We start from the raw sequence: 14,915 nt of genomic DNA on the forward strand, positions 1-14,915 counted from the left end.
CTGATTCAGCCAGTGGGTTTACGGGAGCTCCTTGTTGAAGGATGCATGTGGAGTCACTCACAAAAGGGTTGACTCAAGGACAGCTGATCTCAAAATACCTGACCCAGACCTGGCTTCAGTTTGTAAAAAGTGCATTTCTGGAGCTTCTGGTAACTGGATATCAGGCCATACTGCTCAGTATTTTGGGTCATAGGCATCCCTAGTGTATAGGTCTATGGATTATCTCTGTCAAACAAACCTACTTTTTACCAGCTCTGAATAATAGAATTAACTCAACAGCAGTGGCCACTGAAGTATTGATAGTTTTTGACTTGTGAATGAGTAAATGTCAGTCTATTTGATCCACTGAAGTGACAGCTACTAAAGTCTGCATTTTCCTTACTTTTCTGCTTTAAGACACCATGACCAAGGCAGCAAATTGAATGTGTACTTCACACTCATATTTACAGACTGAGAGTCTACTGTGGCACAGCAAAGACATTGCAAGGGGAGTGCTGAGAGCTCACTTGGTCCCCAAGTGGGAGGCAGAGTGGGAATGAGTCATAGGGAATGGCCTGGGCTTTTGAAACCTGCAAACCCAGCCCCAGGAACACAGCTCTTCCCAAGACCACACTGCCTAATCCTTCCTAAACAGATGTACCACCTAGGAGCAAAGCATTGAAGTAAATGAGCCTATGGGGACCATTATCCTTCAAAAGTCTACATAGATTCTTAGTATTATCACAAGGAAGAAAAAAAGCCCTGAAGGCAAAAGTGGAGACAGCCACTGTGGTTTATGTAGAGACGGGCACTCTTCACTCCCTCCTTCACATGGAACATTTGTGATGGAATTATAGGTAAAATAGAAATACTATGTGAGTAAGTCTGAGGTCTCGGTTGGGGTTTTGTCCCTATAGTTCAGGGAGCATACTTTCTTTTTCTTTTGTTAGAATGAAAGGACCCCTCTGAACCTATCTTGGTTTAATTTCTAGTCCATGTGTTGAGATTTTCCCTGGACCTGTCTGTCATCAGAGGTTAAGGATGGTACTCAAACTCATTTCATGGCCAGCCTTTTCAGAAAGGAAAACCCAGGGTTCAGTTTATGGTGCTTTTCCCTATAGTTGTGTGGGCTTGACTCTGTAAAATTAGCTTACCTTGACCTTGAAAGGACATAGAAGCATAATACTTCCATGCTGGAAATCTCAGAGAAGCATCTGTACTACATTTGTTTTGATATTGCTGTTCCCCAAAAGTAACAGCATATGAATTACAATTTTTAAGTTCCATGTCATGATGACGTCTCCATTTATTTAATACCTGAATATAACTCTTGACAGAGGAATGTTGGTATCTCCCAAAAGAATATGCCCAGAAACAATCTGAATAGACCGTAACAGCAATCAAATACTGTCCCAAACAAGACCAAACAATCCCAACACATGGATGAGTAACTAAACACTTGTTTAGATGCCAATGGCAATGTAAAGTCATTGAGTTTGGTACCAAACAATCCCAACACAACAGCTAAAAATTGAACACCTGTTTAGATGCAAAAGGCAATGTAAAGTCATTGAGTTTGGTCTTGCAATCAAACCTAGAGCAGGACATAGCAGACCTGAGCCCTCAGTGCCCCAGAACCTGTTCTGAGGGAGTCATACAATGGTAATGTTGGGTGGAGTCTGGACAGGATGCTCTCTGAGATAAGAGCACAGGGCATCTCCTCTTCAGACAGAACACTCAAGGTGAGCTGCATGACCACATCCTAATAGGGATTGACAAAGTTTCAGGTCCCATCTCTGGGAAGCTTGAAACCCATATGTACTCATACCCATATGAGTGTGCAAAGTTCACAGACTATTCCAAGTGAGACCTACTCAGGCCACACCATCTTAGCCTTCTGTGTTTTGTGACTTTGGAATGACAAACATATCATGAGTGCAGAAGAGAGAGACTGAGAAATAAAAGGGACATAGGTCATATTAAAAGACCTTGCTATAAACTTGGGCTTGTCTGCAGGATCTCTGCAAATACATGGACCCTGCCCATGAACCTTTTCTGTGCCCCATAATTTTTTCTCCTTCAGTTTTTCCCCATAAAGGAAGAAGTATTGATCTTGTACATGTCTGTTCAGGCCCCTGTGCTTAGAACAGCACCTGCCTGAAGACATGGCATGGGGCAAAAGTGTCTCCATGCTTTTCATTTTCTTCTGTTGTCCTCTGAATAAGAGCCCTGGGTAGGTCCCTGCCACTCGTTGTTCTTTGGTGGTTGTCCCTTGTGTGAGCTTCAGCAAACTTCCTGGAGCAGTGCCCCTGCCATTTGGGCAATAACCTGGTTGCAAACTGAGAGGAGCTAAGAAGAGGCAGAGGAGAAAATGAAGGGTGGTTTTTCAGGGTTCTTTTACAGCCTGCAGGTCAAAAGAATTTCATTCTTGAATCTTCTCTAGATTGAAATGGTAAGGCCCTCACATCTGGGGATAGTGTTTAGAGACAGGCCTCCTGTAGGTAGGCAGGGACAGATTTTGTCACTTGAGTAGAACTTTAGCATGCACTAAAGTGCAGGTAGAAAAAAGTCCCTGTCCTATGAGGACCCAGAGAATGGTAGCCTTTGTAAACCAGGAAGGGGTGTCACTGGGAATCCACTCATCTGTCACCTTCTGAGTCCTAATTGCAAATGCTTTTTCCTCTGGTCTCAGAGCAAAAGCTGAGGGCTTAATCCCACGATACATAAAGGGAAAAGAAACCCTGTACAAAGCCCATCCACACTCAGCAGCCCTAAAGAGATAAGGACATGCCTGAGCCTGTAAAACTAGCTTATCACAGACAAATAGACACCCTACTCTGCACAAAAGTCAGACACCAGAGAGACAAAATAGATTCTCTTTGAAATGGCAATGTTCCCTGGCTTACATCCTAGGAATATCATACACTTGTCATAACTGGTTGAAATAACAATTCTTTTTTATAGTCTTCTTATTGGATATTTTATTTATTCATATTTTAGATGTTGTCTTCTTTCCCCATTCCCCTCCCAGAAGTCCCCTATTCCATTCCTCTTCCTCCTGCTTCAGTGAGAGTATGCCCCCACCCATCCATCCACTCCCCCCTCCTTACCCTTGAATTCTTCCACACTGAGGCATCCAGCCTTTATAGAACCAAGGGCCTCCTCTCTCACTGGTTCCTGAGAGCTCTGCTTGTTTGGTATTACTGCACTTCCCATAGGGCCACAAACCCTTCAGTTCCTTCAGTTCTCTCTCTCTCTCTCTCTCTCTCTCTCTCTCTCTCTCTCTCTCTCTCTTTTTTGGGGGGGAATTGTTTTTTTTTTTTTTTTTTTTTTTTGAGACAGGGTTTCTCTGTGTAGTCCTGGCTGTCCTAGAACTCACTCTGTAGACCAGGCTGGCCTCGAACTCAGAAATCCGCCTGCCTCTGCCTCCCAAGTGCTGGGATTAAAGGCATGTGCCACCACCGCCCAGCTTCAGTCCTCTCACTAAACTCCTCCACTGGGGTCTCCTTGATGAGTTCAATAGTTGGCTATGAGCATCTTCCTCTGTATATATGTCAGGCTCTGGCAGAGCCTCTCAGGAGACAGCTATATCAGGCTCCTGTCAGCGTGCAATTCCTGGCATCCACAACAGTGTCTGCCCTTGGTGATTGCACAGGGAATGGATCCCCAGGTGGGGCAGTCTCAGATGGCTCCTTCTTCAGTCTCTGCCATATAATTTGTCTCTATGTATTTCTCTATTGGATGTAGGATTGGTAAAGATCTTTTCCCAATCTGTTGGCTGACATTTTGTCCTATTGACAGTGTCCTTTGCCTTACAGAATCTTGGCAATTTATGAGGTCCCATTTGTCAATTCTTGATCTTAGAGCATATAAGCCATTGGTGTTCTGTTCAGGAACTTTCCCTCTATACCCATGTATTTAAGGCTCTTCTCCACTTTCTCTTGTATTAGTTTCAGTGTATCTGGGTTTATGTGGAGGTCTTTGATCCACTTGGACTTGACCTTTGTACAGAGAGATAAGAAAGTATCAATTTGCATTCTTCTACATGCTGACCTCCAGTTGAACCAGCACCATTTGTTGAAAATGCTGTCCTTTTTTCCACAGGATAGTTTGCTTCTTTGTCAAATATCAAGTGACCATAGGTGTGTGGGCTCATTTCTGGGTCTTCAATCCTATTCCATTTGTCTTCCTGCCTGTCTCTGTACCAATACCATGCAGTTCATTAAACTTTTCATCCCATACAACTCAGGGATTTGTAGAGTGCAACTTTGGAACTTCAGTTCTATCCCATTTATCTTTTTCTTTTTCTGTACCAATACCAATGCAGTTGGTATTCTTAAAATAGGTTGCAAGTACTGAAAGAAATGAGTCAGGCTTAAAGCAGAAGCAAGAGGGTGGTGGGCTTGATTATTGGTGGTATAACAACTTTAATTACATTAATTGTTAGCAACACTGCTTCTGCAGTTGCTGTGACACAAGAAGTTAAGAAAACTACTTTTGTTAGTCACTTAGCAAAAAAGGTTACTAATGTATTGAATATACAAGACAATATAGATAGGTATTTAGATGAATGGACTGATGTTCTTTATCCTATTCAAATTGTTAAAAGGAGTTTCAGAATTTAGGGTAAGGAGACATTCTCGAGTGTCATGCCAAATACCATTGGATTCATGTTAGTTCTAAAATTGACAGTGGTAATCATTACAATTAGGAAGATGTTTCAAGACACTTGCATTGTATTTGGCATAATTCTAACACCTCTCTGGATGTTTTAACTTTATATAGTGAGATTATGGATTTCAAGAATGCTGCTGTGCTGAGTGTCAATGTGGTAGATACTGCAAATAAAATTTCCCATGCCTGAGGTCAGTATTTCTATTTTGGTCAAGCTTCAAGAATGGCATATATAGCTTGATCATGCTAGCCCTTTTGGTCCTTGGAATACTTTTATTCCTGCCATCATATTAATGCTTGTCTTTAACAATATCAACATGTTGGCAGCCAAAGTATATGGCTTGAACCTGAAAATGGACCCTAAGAAAGAGTTATTAAATTGACAGGCTGGCAAGCCAAGGATGGGTAAGATTCTGCACAGAGCCTTACCAACCTAAGACAGAAGTGCATTGCTTTGAATAACACATATTCCCTGATGGGTAAGGAAGGCATTCTTGTCAGAATGACCTAAGACAGGTTCAGTCTTGTTAATGAAGTAAAACAGGAGGAGAGGTGGACAGCCTTTGGGGCTGCTTCGTAAGACTCTGATATGGGCCAAGAACAAGGAAATGGGCTGCTTGGCAGAAATATGACATTGGCCAGGGACAAGGAATTAGGCTTCAGGCAGGTGTGTGACATTAGGCTAAAACAAAGAAGTAATTTCAGGCAGGAATCTAAATCTTAGGCTAGAACAAGGAAGTAGGCTTCAGACATGAAAATGACTTTGGGCTAGGACAGGAAGGTGGCTCAGATATTTTGGCCATCCTGATAAGCCCTTAGAAACAGTGATCACAAGAGTGTTCATGTAATTGTGTTTAATGCCTTGCTTGTTCTTTAGCTATTTGTGAGTATTGTCTTGCTTGTTCCTTGAATATTTGCATCTATCGTATTGCTAGATCCTCAACCTAGAACTGACCTTAATGCATGCATGGAATTAAAATGGCATAAAAGTAAAAGGGAAGAGAGGGATGGGATAGGGGGTCTAGGGAGGGGAAATGGGGAAAGGGGGAAAGGGGAAGACATCTGAAATGTAAATAAATAAAATAAATAATAAAAAAGGAAAAAAAGAAAGAGAACTTCAGACAAATTTTGCTAATGAATAATAATGTAAAACACTCATAAAATTCTCATAACCAAATCCAAGAACACATCAAAAAGATCATTCACCATCATCAAGTAGACTTCACCCTAGGGATTCAGAGGTGGTTCAATATATGACACAATCCATCAATGTAATCCAGTATATAAACAAACTCAAAGAAAAAAAATCACAAGATTTGTCTCATTAAGATGCTGAAAAAGCCTTTAAGAAAATCCAACACCCCTTCATGTTAAAAGTCTTGGAGTGATCAGGAATTCAAGGCACATATCTAAACATAATAAAAGCAACATGGTAGATATTCCTTTTTGTTTCCTTTTTTCTTTTTTTTCCTTTTTTATTAGATATTTTATTATACTTCAGATGCCATCCCCTTTCCCATTCCCCCCCTTAGAAGACTCCTATCCTCTGCCCCCTCTTTCTTTTTGCAGATATACATTTTTTTAAAAATGTTAATCATGGGCTTTATAAGTTTGGTATTGCTCAATCAGAGGTGTAACCCACTAACCCAACCTAGATATATCAACTATCTTTGACTGGTGGAGATACATTAACATCTGCCTCCCTGTCTTCCCCCTCTTTCTGTCTTTCATCACCTAGCTTCTCCTCTCCTTCTTCTCCTCCTCTTCTTACTCCTTCTCTTCCTCTCAGTACTCCTCCCACCTTAGCTCCTCCTACATATCACCCTTCCTTTTAAAATGAATATTTTCTCTCAAATTCTCTATAAATTCATATTATGAAAGAACATGATTTAAGTATAGAAACTCAAACCCAATCACCAAGATAGTTGTGATTGTAGAGTACTTTTTGTCCAATGTGGCCCAATACGAGAGAGAATGAACACTGTGAATGTAATTCTGACTGCTGGTTTTCACAGTTGTTCCTCTGCATTGCAGTTTACTAATGTTAGAGATGGGCATTTAGGTTGGACTATGGGCAGGGTGGGGGTAGATGATATATAAAGGGAATTCTTTGGTACTGTGTATAAGCATCATCTGTCAATAAAAAGCTGATGGCCAGATAAGCAAGGGAGGAAATAAAGGGTGGAACATCAGGCAGAGACAGAGAGAAGAGAGAGAGAGAGAGAGAGAGAGAGAGAGAGAGAGAGAACTCAGAGAAACAATGAAGACCTACAGATTGACCTTGAACTCTGAGGAAGACAGAAACATGAATCTTAGGAGAGACAACCATCCATGTGTCAGACACAGACTAGAATAAACAGGTTGTATGAATTACAAGCTGGTTGGAGAATCAGCCAAAGCTTATGGCCTAGGCATCTTTTATGAATAGGTCTAGAGTCCTATTCTGGGAACAAGGAGGCTGGGTAGAAAAGCTCCCAGTTACATTTTGTGATGACTTGGCCGCTCTCTGCAGAACACTTGTCCAAAATGAACCTCTTCCTTAAAAGGCCAGATGGATGGTTTGACATAATCAACATCCAGCTACAAAGGCCACTGAGATACTCTGCTGCCTGTAATTGCTAAACAACCTTCACTGCTCTGAGTGTTTTGTGCTCTGACCTCACAAAGAGCTACTGTGATGGAAGAAATGAGGGCCCTCTGCATAAGACTGTGGACTGGACTGTTGTATTTGTCCATACAGAGCAGGGAGCTGATATTGGTGACCTGTGGGAGGGACTCCTCCAATACATATCTAGTTTGTCAATTTTTGGGTTGTTGGACCTCGCATCCTGTGTGCACCAGAGCACAGGGAAACAACTTACCCTCATGGCCAGCAACTCCAAAAAGAAGATATGGAAAGTCAGTACAGAGTGCTTTTTACTCTTGGCCAAGGTTCCTTTGGCACTGTGAAACTGGCCTCGCACCTGAAAACCGAGGCGCTGGTTGCCATAAAAAACGGTAGAGATTTGCAAGAAGAACATCAGGGGGATACATGCCGAAAATATCAGCATTGGAGACACTGCACCATCCCAACATTATCTGCCTCTACCAGGTACTGGTAACATCAAGGCACGTTAACCTTATCACCGAATATATTCCGGGAGGAAGCTTGTATGAAATCATAGAGGAGGATGGCCCGATGCAGGAGGAGGAGGCAAAGAAAATATTCGGGCAGGTAGTGTCAGCTGTAAAGTACTGCCACAGCCTGGATCTTGTGCATCATGACATCAAGCCGCAGAATATACTAAGGGATGAGGACGGTAATGTAAAGCTGATAGACTTTGGTCTGGCCGTCACGTGCAGATCTGGCACATTACTGAAACGGCAGTGTGGGACCAAAAAGCTGTTTCGCACCAGAGATTGTACTAAGGGTGCCATTTGATGGGAAAAAAGCTGATGTGTGGAGCCTGGGTGTGGTACTATTTTTCATTAACATTGGGCACTACCCCTTCAGAGGAAACACCATGAAGGAGATGGACGAAAACATCACAACAGGGACCTATGACATTCCATCTCACGTCTCTGGGCAGCTGGAAAAACTTAATCCACCAATTGCTCACAAGTTGCCCCAGAGATGAGGCCGTCCACTGAGAGAATTGAAAACCATCCCTGGGTGGTGAAGTGTGAGGTAGACATCCCGACTGAGACCGATCCAGATTATAACATCATAGACAGGCTCTGTGGCATGGGATTTGATGCCAATGAGATTATAGAATCCCTGGACAAGAGAAAGTACAATGAATCCATGGGGGCATATTTGATTCTAAAAGCACAGGCAGACAAGGGGCAAGAGCATGCATTTACAACTTCAGTCGAGACTATGGATCGGTGCCCTACACCACCCCCTTCACCAGCTGACCCCTCTATCTCTGGTCTTCCCTTAAAGAAAAGGACCAGTGAATCCAACTTTAGTCTCCTCCACATACAGCTCTCAGAAATGCACGTGCCTGTTGCCCTGACACCATCGGGACAGGACGTGGCCACAAGTGTCTCCATGCTTCCAGTTGCTCTACATTGTCCAGAGAAAAAGACCAGCAGCACTTCCACCTGTGCCCTCCATAACGGATCTGTGGCGGCCCCAGTGTCTGCAACAACATACTGGAGGAGGAATTGCCTGTGCCACCTGAGCAACACTCTCATATACAAACATCTCCTCCTAAGAAGCCTGGGTGCTTCAAGAGACTCACCAGGAAAATCAGAGCAGGCCTATCAAGACTCTGTTGCTTCCCCTGTGCTCAAAGACAAAGACCCCGAAAACATCCTCCAAAAAAGTGGCTCCCCTGAGAGAGGCCAGGAGCAGAACACAGTAAAGGGTAAGCAGGTATGGGAGGAGGCATCTCTGCTTTGTAATTTACTTTCTATGTCTTTATTCATGTCTCCCTGCTGGAAAAATCAGAGAAGTGTACGTTTCTGGGGTCTCTTGGGATGGTCAGATGTATTTCTATTCCAGCTGGATTAACCCTGATCCTTGGCTTACCACCTCAGGAAGAAATCCTGTTGGAGAATGCCTAGGTGGTATCTTGATACAACCCAACTAGCAGTAATCAGCAAGAGACTGTGGGTACAGCCTGGGTGAAAGGGGGCTTGTGGAGCTGTTGTTTATGAGAAATGTATTCAGATCGAGACTCTGCTTGGGGACCTAGTGTCTGGCAGAATGACCATGATCAAAGCGCAAAGGAACCATTTCAATGCCTCGCTACAATTCTGTTGGACAGGCAGAGTGTGCTGAGCCCTGTGAAGTCTGACATTGATGCTTGGATGGCTTCCTGGGGAAGCTGAGCTGGATACTCAGTTCCTGTGTATCCTGCAAGCCCTTTAGTGAGGATATGGTTCGCAGTATTCTACAGAATCTCCATAGTAGCATTCATAGCCTGGGCATACAGCACCCATAAAAGCAAGGAAGGAGCAGAGATGGGAAGTGTCCTTCCACAGCTCTGTTCTTCACACTTTACCTATGCATTCAGCCCATGTGTTGTCTTGGGCAGCTCCTGTGCAGGCACAGAACATGCTGAGTGACACCATGTCAGCATCCCACCCTTGTGCATACATAGGATGTGCCTTCATGGCCTCTCATACTAACCAACCTCCCTTAGGTATCACTCTAAATTAAAACTCAACCAGCCTCTCAACTAGCTATCTTCCTGAGAGACCACCCTGGGAGGCTTGTTACATTGTATGCAGCTGACAGCAGGAGGCTTGGGGGACATAGAAAGTGGGCTTCAGGTGTGGGAGATCTAGTTGCCTCCAGAATGTGATCCAGCACCACATTCTTAAAGTGCTGCAGTTTAAGAAAGTCCAGGCTTCTGTCTACTGGGACAGTGTGGTGAGTCTGTGTGCTGGGCTGAAGGACCACACACTGAGGTTTAGAGAACACAGAGAGACACATAGTGCTTCTTCCATCACGGAGATCACTCAGCCTAGGTGTCCTGATTTCCTGTAGGAAGTGTGGGAGCAGGCACACAACACATCTGTTTCACTGAGCCCAAGAAACCTGCCAAACTTGTGAGTGAACCTCAAAGGCTTCCATGCCTGAGAAACAAGAATGGTTCCTAAGCATTCACCACATTTCTGAGCCTCAGTCTTCCATTTCTGAAGAGCCTGGAGGAAGGTGTCTTCTGATTTTCCAGAGGGTAGCCTTGTGACCTGTCACTTAATTTCCTTGGAATTTTGTTCCCAGAATGTGGGCTGTTTGGCATGGTAGGGCTCAGTGTCCTAGGCATCTAGCTTGCTCTGTGCTTTCTGGGCTGGGCCTGTCCATGTGCTCCGTCTACCATCTGTGTTCCAGTTCATTGCTGAGCTAAGTCTTCTCTCATAGGCCCCACTTCATTCTTATTTAAGTGGAACCAGTCATCCAGTGTGAAATCAAGATCTGAGATTCAATCCCATGTTCTAGGCTGACTCTGTGTCAGGCTGTGATCAGTTACCCAGTCAGAAGACATTCACTAACCGTGTGCTGTGTGCCAAGCCTTCACTATGTGCTCGATCCAGGGATCTTTAGGCCTGAAGATGGACCTGTTTCCAAGCAACAGACATGCTGGCAGAGTCCAGGAAAATCAGGAAGACAAAAATGGTGGTGTAGGTCTACATGAAAACACCTATCATGGGAAGTTACCAGAGAGAATGCATGGTAGTTCAGGGAATCACAAGAGACACTTCTGTGAGGGCTACAGCAGTTCAGAGCCTGGGAGGGAAGAATAGAAGGCACAGAAGGTCATAGGGGAAGCCATGTGACATGCTGCCAGCCTGAATCCCTGGACATGATGGTGCCTTCTGACATCGCAACGGGGGTCCATCAAGGCCATTCCCTCTTCATGATTGCCATGAACACAGAGAGCAGTAGGTCCTGCTTGTTTGTGTACAGATGTGTGTTCTAGCTTGAAAAACATGTGCATAACTGTCCCTGAGGCAAGTCAAAAATAGTAACTTAAGGAATTTAGAGGCACAAATAACAATAGAGGCCATGAAGGGTGCTCTTTAATGGCTTCTCCACCAGGATTTCCTTGGCATGTTCCTTACTCCCAGCTGTGCTACCACCCAGACTGGCCTAAACACACACAGTCAGGCACTAATAATGAAAATGTCCTATAGACTCACTGTAAATCCGATAAGGACATATTCTCAACAGGATATTTTCATCCCGAATGACTTCAGCTTGACCAAAGTGTCAAAAAAGTATCCAACCTGGGAAGGGGAGCCAGATACTTGAGGGTGTACTCCAGGAACAGTAGATGACGTGACTTTCTCTCCTGTCATATTTTCACTCATGCATCTATAAGGTCTCTCAGCAGCTCACCCCATCAGTTTATCCACATATGTTAAGTATCTGGGATTCAATGCTACTGTCTTCATACACAGAGGATGATTACTTGAGTCACTCTGGAACCACAGTTCACACAGTGAATAGAGGTTCTGGACTTTCCCTATGCCAGAGTCATCGTGAGACAAAGCCCAATGGCACATGTGAGCTCTTTACTCTCACCAAACTAAAGGACATGGTGTTCCATTAGCTTCCTGACCTGCAACATGATAAAGTCCAATAGTCTATGGCCTCAACAAGATTTTTTAAAGGTTTATTTATTTACTTTATGTATATGAGTACACTGTCACTGTCTTCAGACACACCCGAAGAGGGTGTCAGATCCCATTACAGATGGTTGTGAGCCGCTATGTGGTTGCTGGGAGTTGAACTCAGGACCTCTGAAAGAGCAGTCAGTGCTCTTAACCACTGAGCCATCTCTCCAGGCCGTGCCTTGGTGATTCTTAATGCCCACGGCATGTCTCAAGTGCACTTTTTAGTCATTCACTAAAAGGAAAATGGTGCATAGCTTCTCCCATCTCCGCACTTGCTCCAGTGGCCTTCCCTCCTGAGCACTTTGCTTCTTATCCTAGTTGTCATCTACCCAGTTTAGGTCTTTCATTCAGTAAGAGGTTCTCAGAGAAGGTGACCCTGCCATTGCCATGGCACCTGGGCTTAAGTTCGCATTGCATCTAATGCCTTTCTGTTTTTCAGCTTCTCCTCTACAGATGAGGGTGCTGTGCTACAGAAGCTTGTGCCTGTGAAGCTGGGAAGGACATGGATCCCTGACTATGAGCACAGTGGTTCCTTGTTGCTGAAGGTAACATCTCAAGATAACAGCACTGAATAGAAACACAAAGTAAAATTCTCCTACCTGAACAAGGTATGCAGAAAAGAGGTGAGGCTGTCAGTGTCCAGAGGGAATCCAACGTGATGATCTGGTACATGCTGAGGGATAATGGTCAATGCTGAGCAACCTCAAAGTCTCCCTGCAGTTCAGAAGGACACCAAGGCCTGAGCTCTGTGGTTGCTGTATCAGTGTGGAGCATCTGCCCAGAATGGACACCAGCATCTGTAGATGAGGGAGAGATTGAATTCTCACACATTTGTTCTGTATACACAACCAGTAAAACAGCAACCAATCCACTAATGAGGTGTATACACCGTGGTACAGAATTCTCCACAGAGATTCCATGCAAAAGAACAGTGCCTCTTTGGTAGTCGCCCAAACCATCAGATAAACAGGCAAGAAGACCTCAGCCGATAGCTTCAATCCCTGTACCCCAAGAACAAGTAACATGCATATTCATAGAACTCATGAGCTGGTCCTTGTTTCTCTTCCTTCTGTCATTCCTATCTCCTATCAAGGTGAAAACATTTCCTTCCCATGCCCAGAATTGAATCTTGTTCCACAACTCAAGGAATATAGTTGAAGAGAGGAACTGAAATTCTCTTTCCTCATATGTCTGTAAGGACATGCAGAATGGACAGCCTCTGGAAGATCTGTCCCAGCTGCAGGATGTCCTGGGCAGCTGTGCTGTCCTTATCTACTGCAGATGCACTGAAGCCAATAGACTATCCTCTGACCAGGCCATTCTGCCCTTGACACTGATGTGATGATTCCCATACCTCCATATGAACACACCCAACCTGCCCCAACAGTGTGCTGCTCTCAGTATTGGGACACTAAACACAGGAGGACTTGAGTCACCTTGTAATGCTGCCAAAAACAAAAAACCTCAGGCCTTGAAGGAATGGACCTTCAAGTTTTGAGAGCAGAGTATGACTCCTGGATCTGAGTCAACACCAACACCCAGGAATCCAGAAGGTTTCTGTGGTGGATGCGTATATCTACTGACAGAAAATGGTAAGTACTGGGTACACTCACTCTGTATTGGTGCACATAGAACAAAATAGACTTGTCTCCCTGGACATCGGGGCTCAAATGAGAAAAACAGCATGCATGGGCTTCTCCATTTAGGAAAGGGGGTGGGGTGCTAGCAAACAATGTATATATCCTGATCACTTAAAAGACATGCAATTTGAAAGGGAACCTCTAAAGCTTGAATCACTGTGAGAGACATGCTGTCTGCTAGTGCTAGAATCCTCCTGAGAGGAGAATTTTAGAAGGGAGGGGAGGCTCAGAGCATGCAAGTATCCTGACCTCTTGAAGGTTGCCCAGTATGACAGGGGACCTCTAAGGCCTGAATCACTGTAAAACATGCTATCTGCCAGTACCAAAATCCTTCCTGAGAGCAGAATACACTACCAACCCAACAGAGCCCAAAGAAATGATAAGTAAGATGACAGGTTTTCTGGTGTCCTGTAACACCAAAAGGAGCCCTAAGGCTCACCTCCTCCTATACTCAAACGTAACCCACATCAGTGCAAGTCACTCCAGGGCAACTGCTACTGTTCCAGAATTCCTGCAGACAGGAAAGCTAAGGAGCCCTCCTCTTCCCTGCTGTCTTTGTCTTCTCAGGAAGCTTGAACACTTAAGTCCCTGCAGACTTCTTAACCTGCCCAGAACTCCCTGATCATCCAGTGTTCCAGGACTCTCCAAGTCTTAGGAAAGAGAAGACTACAGACATTTGCAACTCTGATCATCTATAACTGAGCTTACAATGCTCAAACACAAAGAGTCTGTAGTGTCACCATCTCCTGCAGAAGCACCTGTCCTGGTAGACTATCCTCTAACCAGGATACTCTACTCTTCAAAACGGTATCATGTGATATCCTCATCTGATAATTTCTCTGTCTCCATAAGACACACCCAGCCTGGCCTTACAAGGTGCTATTGTCACTGAGGTGACAGTAAGGAAAGGAGAAATTTGACAGTGAAAAGCTGCATGCAAAAATGACGGGAGGTCCAGCTGTACCTGGAAGCTACATGGTGCAACCTTTGATCGTCTCTTCAGACTTTCATTGTATGTTGGTGTCTCCCTAGTGACAGCCCTGTCACCAAAACATAACAACCTCTTTCTGAATCCCTCAGCATTGCCTCTCAATCTAGAGACTTGACAAGCCTAAAGGAGGGCCTCTACAAATCTGTCAGTGGATGCCCCCAGAACACTGCACTGAATTTTTTTTAGGATTGTGCTCTACCTATGGGGTGTCTGACAGAGCTGGATTCCCAGTTCTTGCCATGCAGTCTATTCCTCACTTCCTCATCTGTGCCTGCTCCAGTAATCCTATAGCACCATGGAGGCCATTGTTCCCTTCAGAGGCTGAACTTCATTCTTATCCACAAGGAGTTGGGGTGAAGATTGGCTCTGAGATGTCACCCCAGCTTATAGAATGTCTCAGTGAAGTGGTTTCATCTGTGCTTCAGTCAGTTGCCATTCTATAAGGGTGGTGATGTGCAAAGTCCTCACTAGGTGCGGGATCCCAGGATCATTGGTGTGATGGACAAGCTCTGTACATGGAG

At 44.3% G+C, this 14,915-nt stretch overlaps 1 pseudogene; it reads left to right on the forward strand.

The window, feature by feature from the left end:
• Positions 1-7,518: 7,518 nt before the first annotated feature.
• Positions 7,519-9,002, forward strand: LOC117693252 (putative sperm motility kinase W pseudogene; annotated as a pseudogene).
• Positions 9,003-14,915: the final 5,913 nt, after the last annotated feature.

This window comes from Arvicanthis niloticus, chromosome 21, assembly GCF_011762505.2.
Source record: "Arvicanthis niloticus isolate mArvNil1 chromosome 21, mArvNil1.pat.X, whole genome shotgun sequence".
In the NCBI taxonomy this organism is placed as follows: domain Eukaryota; kingdom Metazoa; phylum Chordata; class Mammalia; order Rodentia; family Muridae; genus Arvicanthis; species Arvicanthis niloticus.